Below are 8,044 nucleotides of genomic sequence, written 5' to 3'. Positions count from 1 at the left end.
AAATGCCTTTTTCCATTTCATACATTTTTGCACTTAATGGCAGCACTGAAGTAAAAGTGCAACCAAAAACGCATCAAAATTTAAGTCGGAAAATGAAAAATGGAAGAACAACTTAATATTTTTTCTTTTTTTAATATTTAACTTTATAATGATAATAAAAAAATATTTTTTACTATTCTAGTATTTAATACTAATACTTTTTCGCAAAATAGCGCATTTCCACCCTGCAAAATTGGCGTGCTGGCTATTCGGTTCACCCAGCAAATCGTGCTGGCTGTTCGATTTCGAAAATTCTCTGACTCCGTGCTGTGCACAACAACAATTGCACGGTGATTGCCAATCGAAATTGGTGGCGTAAGCATGGCCTAAGCGTTGCGTTTTCCGTTGTCAACGAGTGAAAGCGCTATCCCCAAATCAACGCGGCGTAATTTTTGACGTCTTCTAATTTCCTCCCGTTTTTATTCTCGTTTCCTCTTTCACTTTTTGCCCTTTCTCTTTCTTTCCGTCTTCTGCATTCAAGTTCAACACGAAACGCCCTGTCAAAATTAAAATCCATTTTCTTGGCGGTAGCGCCGCGTTATAGTGGGATGCTCCATACAAATTGTACTGGCATGAGGATTTTTGACAGTTGTTTGGCGATTGACGCGCCAATTTAGGGACAGAAGTTTGATCGCTTTTTGACCAAAATCAAAATAGTTTTGATTTTCATCAAATTTGATAGTAGTTTCACGTGTGCTGTGGACCGTGTAAAGTGCTGTTTGATCAAATTGATAAACAAAGTGAACGAGCATGTGCCCAANCCGGAGTCTTTTGACTATTTCTGGGAGATAAGGAACGCTCCTAAACTATCGCTAGCTTCGCCTTTCGCGTGTAACCCCACGTCTCCACCTTCTACAGATTCTGTTAAAAAAGCTGTGTTAAGGCAGAAATATCAGGTGGAGACCGCACATTTCCATTGTTAAACCATATCTGTCTTGCCGAATTTCTTACCCAACTGTCATTTTGTAGTTTGACAACTCAGTTTTCATTTTACCGCTCCATTTACATTAGATAAAAATCCATCTGATTGGCCTGATGCCATTTTGAAGGTGATATGTAAAAACAGCAAGTCGCCCACACGACAAAACGGGACAAAGTTAAAACAGGAATTGGACAGATTTTAAGACACATTTAGTGGAAGGTGGACACGTGAAGTATCATGGACCTTACATGGTCGAATTCCTAGATCGAACTACATGTATGTGTGAGTGTAGATTTTGTATGTATGTGTCATATGTATGAGTTTCTGCCGTCCCTAAATTGGAGCGCCAAGGCCGTGGTTATGCCACCAATTTTAAGAGAAAAATTTCGGTGATTGGTGAGAAGTGGTTACGCTCTGTTTGCTGATTGGCGAGCGCAGGGTTGCTTCTTAAGAAATGCCTTTTTCCATTTCATACATTTTTGCACTTAATGGCAGCACTGAAGTAAAAGTGCAACCAAAAACGCATCAAAATTTAAGTCGGAAAATGAAAAATGGAAGAACAACTTAATATTTTTTCTTTTTTTAATATTTAACTTTATAATGATAATAAAAAAATATTTTTTACTATTCTAGTATTTAATACTAATACTTTTTCGCAAAATAGCGCATTTCCACCCTGCAAAATTGGCATTCTGGCTATTCGGTTCACCCAGCAAATCGTGCTGGCTGTTCGATTTCGAAAATTCTCTGACTCCGTGCTGTGCACAACAACAATTGCACGGTGATTGCCAATCGAAATTGGTGGCGTAACCACGGCCTAAGCGTTGCGTTTTCCATTGTCAACGAGTGAAAGCGCTATCCCCAAATCAACGCGGCGTAATTTTTGACGTTTTCTCATTTCCTCCCGTTTTAATTCTCGTTTCCTCTTTCACTTTTTGCCCTTTCTCTTTCTTTCCGTCTTCTGCATTCAAGTTCANGCATGGCCTAAGCGTTGCGTTTTCCGTTGTCAACGAGTGAAAGCGCTATCCCCAAATCAACGCGGCGTAATTTTTGACGTCTTCTAATTTCCTCCCGTTTTTATTCTCGTTTCCTCTTTCACTTTTTGCCCTTTCTCTTTCTTTCCGTCTTCTGCATTCAAGTTCAACACGAAACGCCCTGTCAAAATTAAAATCCATTTTCTTGGCGGTAGCGCCGCGTTATAGTGGGATGCTCCATACAAATTGTACTGGCATGAGGATTTTTGACAGTTGTTTGGCGATTGACGCGCCAATTTAGGGACAGAAGTTTGATCGCTTTTTGACCAAAATCAAAATAGTTTTGATTTTCATCAAATTTGATAGTAGTTTCACGTGTGCTGTGGACCGTGTAAAGTGCTGTTTGATCAAATTGATAAACAAAGTGAACGAGCATGTGCCCAAGAAATTAAATAAAAAACAAGAAATGCGCAAGAAAAAGGAAAACTTCATTTTAGAATTAATAAATTAATACAAAAATCTCCAAAGCTTTTTTTGTGGTGATACAACTTCAACAAAAATTTACGTTTGATGGGTCTTTTGTTGCGTGTAAGACTGCTTTTACACAGTTCAAGTATTGAATTCAATTCTGCTCGCATGTGGAAGAGAGGGGGTGAAAAGAAAAGGGACGAGTACACATGCGTCTGTACCGTCAAGTCGTTTGCAACTTTCTTGCTTTGCTTTTGGCATTTTCGTTGCTTCCCATTTAAAGAACCAAAGACTTGAATTCAACAGAACTGAAACGTGTAAAAGCAAATAGAAAACACAAAAGAGAATGAGCAAGAATTGCTTTCAAGTACTTGAATCATGTAAATCAGGTGTAAGTCAAACCATCAAATTACACAGGTATGCAAGTGCACAGGAATTTAAATGAAAAAAAAATGCAAATGAGAAGAAGAATACGACTTCATTTTAGTATAAATAAATGAAAACAAAAATTTCTCAAGCTTTTCTTCAACTTAAACCAAAACGAAAAACTTAAATTTGATGGGTTGTGTGAGGCGTGTAGGTAAAATCATCAAATTACACAGACACGTAGTTTTATTAAACAAATTGACCATGCAAGGTCCCTTTAATCAAAATGACACTGAAACGCAGTTTGATCAAACAATTTGACCATGTAAGGTTCCTAGTATAGGCAAACGCAATAGTCTATAGAGCTAAATACACTATGCAAAAGAAGGGTCTAAGGGCTTAGTATACTATACAAAGTTTCCATAAATATTTAAGCATCTTCAGAAATGTGTTTTTGTTATCTTCCACAAAGTTTCAAAAAATACATTTATAAACAATATTAAAAAAGGTACAAATGCACGTACATATACATTTTTTACAAAAATACTTTAGTTTTATTTACACTAAACCAATACATCAGAGAAGGCCATTACAAACTCAAATTCATTTAATTTGAAATTTCAAATCAACCCGCCTATTATGGATTCCTTCGTCATGCTCGACATGGTAACGATGATACAATTCTATTATCAATTACGACGTGATCACGAAATTCTCCCGCGACTTTGAAATTCAGGAGATTGGCATTATTGATTTCNGACATTTATAAACAATATTAACAAAAGGCACAAATGCACGTATATATAAATTGTTTACAAAAATACTTTAGCTTTATTTACACTAAACCAATACATCAGAGAAGGCCATTACAAACTCAAATTCATTTAATTTGAAATTTCAAATCAACCCGCCTATTATGGATTCCTTCGTCATGCTCGACATGGTAACGATGATACAATTCTATTATCAATTACGACGTGATCACGAAATTCTCCCGCGACTTTGAAATTCAGGAGATTGGCATTATTGATTTCGAGTGAAACGCAATTTTGACAGATTTTCGAGAAAATATTATACGAACGCTTTTATTTATCGGAAGACGTGATAAAATAACTAAAATCAACCAAATCATTCAAAAATCCAAATAAGAAACTAGGTATATATTTTACACTGAAGGAAATAAAAATGTAAGAAACGTTTATTAATGGTAGAATGCACAAATCAAAATATATTTTTCCAAAGATCAAGGCCATACACAAAACGAATCTTTTGCTAGAACTCAGGCAGACATTTTTGAAAAAATGCGCCTATGTTGGCTCTATTACGTGCGAGTCGCTCGGTTTATTTCGCAGTAATGGCCGTTTTTAAATTTTAAGCGTCACCAGGGTATCTTCTCTATACTAACATGGTTGCATTTTACATTTTTGAATTTTTTGTGCTAAAGGTTGCGCTTATCCTTACTGTGTGTTTACATATACATACTATGCTTACAGCTTACAACTCGGCCAAACTGACAGTAGTGGTTTGACTTGCAGGATTTTGGCACCTGGAACGCATTACCTGTATGCATTACTTCGTTTTTCACATATACATTATTTCGGGTTTCAACCGAAACTGTGCATGTATGCATTACTTCGTTTTTCACATATGCATTGTTTCGGTTTTTAACCGAAAGTATGCATGTATGCATTACTTCGTTCTTCTCATATGCATTATTTCGGTTTTCAACCGAAGCTGTGCATGTGTGCATTACTTCGTTTTTCACATATGCATTATTTCGGTTTTGAACCGGTACTGTGCATGTATGCATTACTTAGTTTTTTACATATGCATTATTTCAGGTTTGTCATATGCGTTATTTCGGTTTTGAGTCAAAATTGTGCATGGATGCACTATTTCGGTTTCTGTCGTATGCATTTTTTCGGTTTTCAACCGAAACTGAGCATATATGCATTTCTTCGTTTTTCTCATATGCATTATTTCGGATTTGAACCGAAACTGTGCATGTATGCATTATTTCGGTTTTCGTCATATGCACTATTTCGGTTTTCAAGCGAAAGTGTGCATATGCATAATTTCGGGTTTTTCTCATATGCATTTTTTCGGTTTTCAACCGAAACTGTGCATGTATGCATTACTTCGTTTTTTTCATATGCATTATTTCGGTTTTCAAACGAAAGTGTGCATATGCATAATTTCGGTTTTTTCTCATATGCGTTATTGCGGTTATCAACCGAAACTGTGCATATATGCATTATTTCGGCTTTTTTCATATGCATTATTTCGGGTTTAATCCGAAACTGTGCATATAGGCATTATTTCGGTTTTTTTCGTATGCATTATTTCGGTTTTTTCATATGCATTATTTCGTATGCACACTTTCCATATGCACAATTTCAGGGTGCCAACCTATACCCATCAATGTGATAGGAGGTAGGAATAGAAGAACGAGATTTAGAATAAGAGACATGGAAGCACTTGCTTATTTTAATCTTAACTTATTTATTTTGAACCAAGCATCGACGTTATCTAAATCAGACTGAAGATTTACAGAGTCCGAATAACTCGCAATCGCTGAGTATATCTTTAAATCGTCAGCATACAAAAGAACGTTACAGTAGTTAAAGCAACTACAAATGTCATTAACAAAAATTATAAAGAGTAGAGGACCCAGTATACTTCCCTGGGGAACACCAGAGGACGCAATAAAAGAGGCTGATGACACACCATCAACATTAACAACACATTTCCGAGAGGAGAGATAGGATTTAAACCATTTTAAAAGGGTGGAATGAAATCCTAAAGCCCTCAATTTGGAAATTAAAATTATGTGGCTAACCTTGTCAAATGCTTTGGAGAAGTCTGTGTACACAGCATCTACTTGAACATGGTTTTGGAAAGCAGACATACAATATTCAGAAAACACTGCAAGGTTAGAGACAGTTGATCTACCTTTCATGAAACCATGCTGATCAATGGAGATTAGGCGATTGACTGAAAACTAAATTTTTTCTTTCACAATAAGTTCAAATAATTTTGAGACCGTGGATAATTTAGAAATTGGTCTATAATGTTATTTTTATTGCAACTTTTAAATACTGGATTTATAGAAGTTACTTTCCAGGCATCTATGAAATCACCTCATTCAAGTGATTTTTTGGACATTAAAAAAATGGATAAGCAAGTGCAGAGCAATTTTTAAAAATATACGAAGATAGCCCATCTACATCAGCTTTTGTGGATGCTTGGAGTTGCCGTATTCCATCTTAAACATCAGCCAGCGTTAAGGTTAGCGAACCAAGATTGACTGGGGAATTTATATCGAGTTCAATCTCACAAGCCAAATCCGCATCAACTTCAAAGTTAGAGCATAAGAAATCTGCAAACAGATTGGCTGCTTCTAGAGAAGATTGTGCTGTGATTGGCAGAAATACACTCGGAGGCCCGCCGAGGACCGCTATTAGAAAACACTTTTTTGTTTATATTTTTTTTTTTTGAGTCGATCCGGGCTTGAACCCAGGCCCTATGGAGTGGTAGCGCGCACTGCTAACCACTACACCACAGCGGCCGCCAAAGTCGTTAATTACCATCGTTTAAAAGAAATAAACATTTGACAAAAGCGATTAAAAATGGAAAATCAAAACTTGCCAGCCATCGACCCTGCCAGTCCGGCAATCGAACAGTGCTTGGTAGCTATGACAAAGCTTTTATTCCAATCAGCTGAACAGCAATCAACTACGCTAAGAAGACGAATTGAAAAGGATCTTAAGTATTTTGTAGCTTACCAGTGTCTCGAAAAGGCTGCCCTCATTTATTAATGCAGTGGATCAAAATCTTTCTGAATATATTTTGGAAGAAACTGTAGCGTACTGAATTATCTACGACTAGGAGATTCAAGGAGCTGCTGAAAATTATATGCATTTGGACCAATCGGCAAACTTGACGTTATGTAAGGAAAGGTTGAAGCAGCATTTCAAATCCTCTAAAGATCTGATGGAACTTACGGCAGAGATATCATCTTTTAGAGTGCGTACAGAAGATAAAAATATTATAGATGACATAGCAGAATATTGTGCTCTAAGTGATAACGGCGCGGTCATGAAGGAAATTTTTTTTTTGGAATGCTGATTCAGAGAATTAAGCAATTAGTGTCCGGGACATGAACATATGCCATAAGAAATAATATTTCACTTAGAGAGACTGAAAAAGTTATCCATGAGTTTATCAGTATGGATGAGAACAATTTAAATACTGTTCCTTTATTAAAAAATTATAATAAAAGTGCCGATAATGTACAAAATAATACGAGTAGTTCAAATAATAGTAGAAAGATTAGTAATCGATATCAAAATAATTTTCACCGCCATAATCAGCTAGCTCTATTAGATAATCAACATCAGGTTAATAATTCAAGCCAAAATTCAAATTATTTTATATATTCAAATAATTTTAGGGTGCGTTCACACAGAAAGCCGAGCGGCGCCGAGCGAAGCAAGGTGGAACAAGGCGAAGCTGCTGGTGTTCACACTGAATTAAGCGAAGCGGAACTTTTCTGATGGACTAGGCTAGAAAGATACCACAAAAATTACCGTCAATGAAACGCGGAAAAAATATTTGCTCAATTTTATTCAAAATTTTAGTCGAAAAATCTTATTTTGTTTGAATATTTTGATATCTCGTTTGCAGCAGCGTCATGATGCTCAAAAATTAAATAGAAAATTCAAAATCAAAAAATGCTTTTCTTTCGGCTCCAAAACGCTTCTGAAAAAGCTTGCCGTTTGAACACTTTCATAAAGCTACAGCAATTTGAAAGCTTCACTTAGCTCGGAACACTTAAACTCGGCTCGGCTCAGCTTTCTGTGTGAACGTACCTTTAGAAATCCAAATTTAGCTTATAATAATAATTCATTTCATCAAAGATCGGCTGCAGATCAAAATAGTCATCTTACTTTAATCAGATAAATTATCATTGGCAAAATTTGAGTGGCTCAAATAATCGGCCAAATAGTAATCAAAGAAATATTAATACACACAGAACAGAACAAACACAAAAATCAAATACTCCAATGGATGTGGATACAATGAGTCAAAAATTAGACGTAAGAACAGATGATACAGAAGATTTTTCTTTCTTTAATTAGCCTCGGACTTAACAAAAATATATTTACATCTGACTTTGTTTAATTAAAAATGTATTGCTTTAGTTGATACTGGATCGACTTTAAGCATTTTAAAAGAAAATAGTTCTGAAAAATTTAACTTTCCTACATTATTT

Source organism: Rhagoletis zephyria, unplaced genomic scaffold, assembly GCF_001687245.7.
Source record: "Rhagoletis zephyria isolate East Lansing unplaced genomic scaffold, Rhagoletis_zephyria_1.1 Rzeph_scaffold_00388, whole genome shotgun sequence".
In the NCBI taxonomy this organism is placed as follows: Eukaryota; Metazoa; Arthropoda; class Insecta; order Diptera; family Tephritidae; genus Rhagoletis; species Rhagoletis zephyria.
This window is presented reverse-complemented; position numbering follows the sequence as displayed.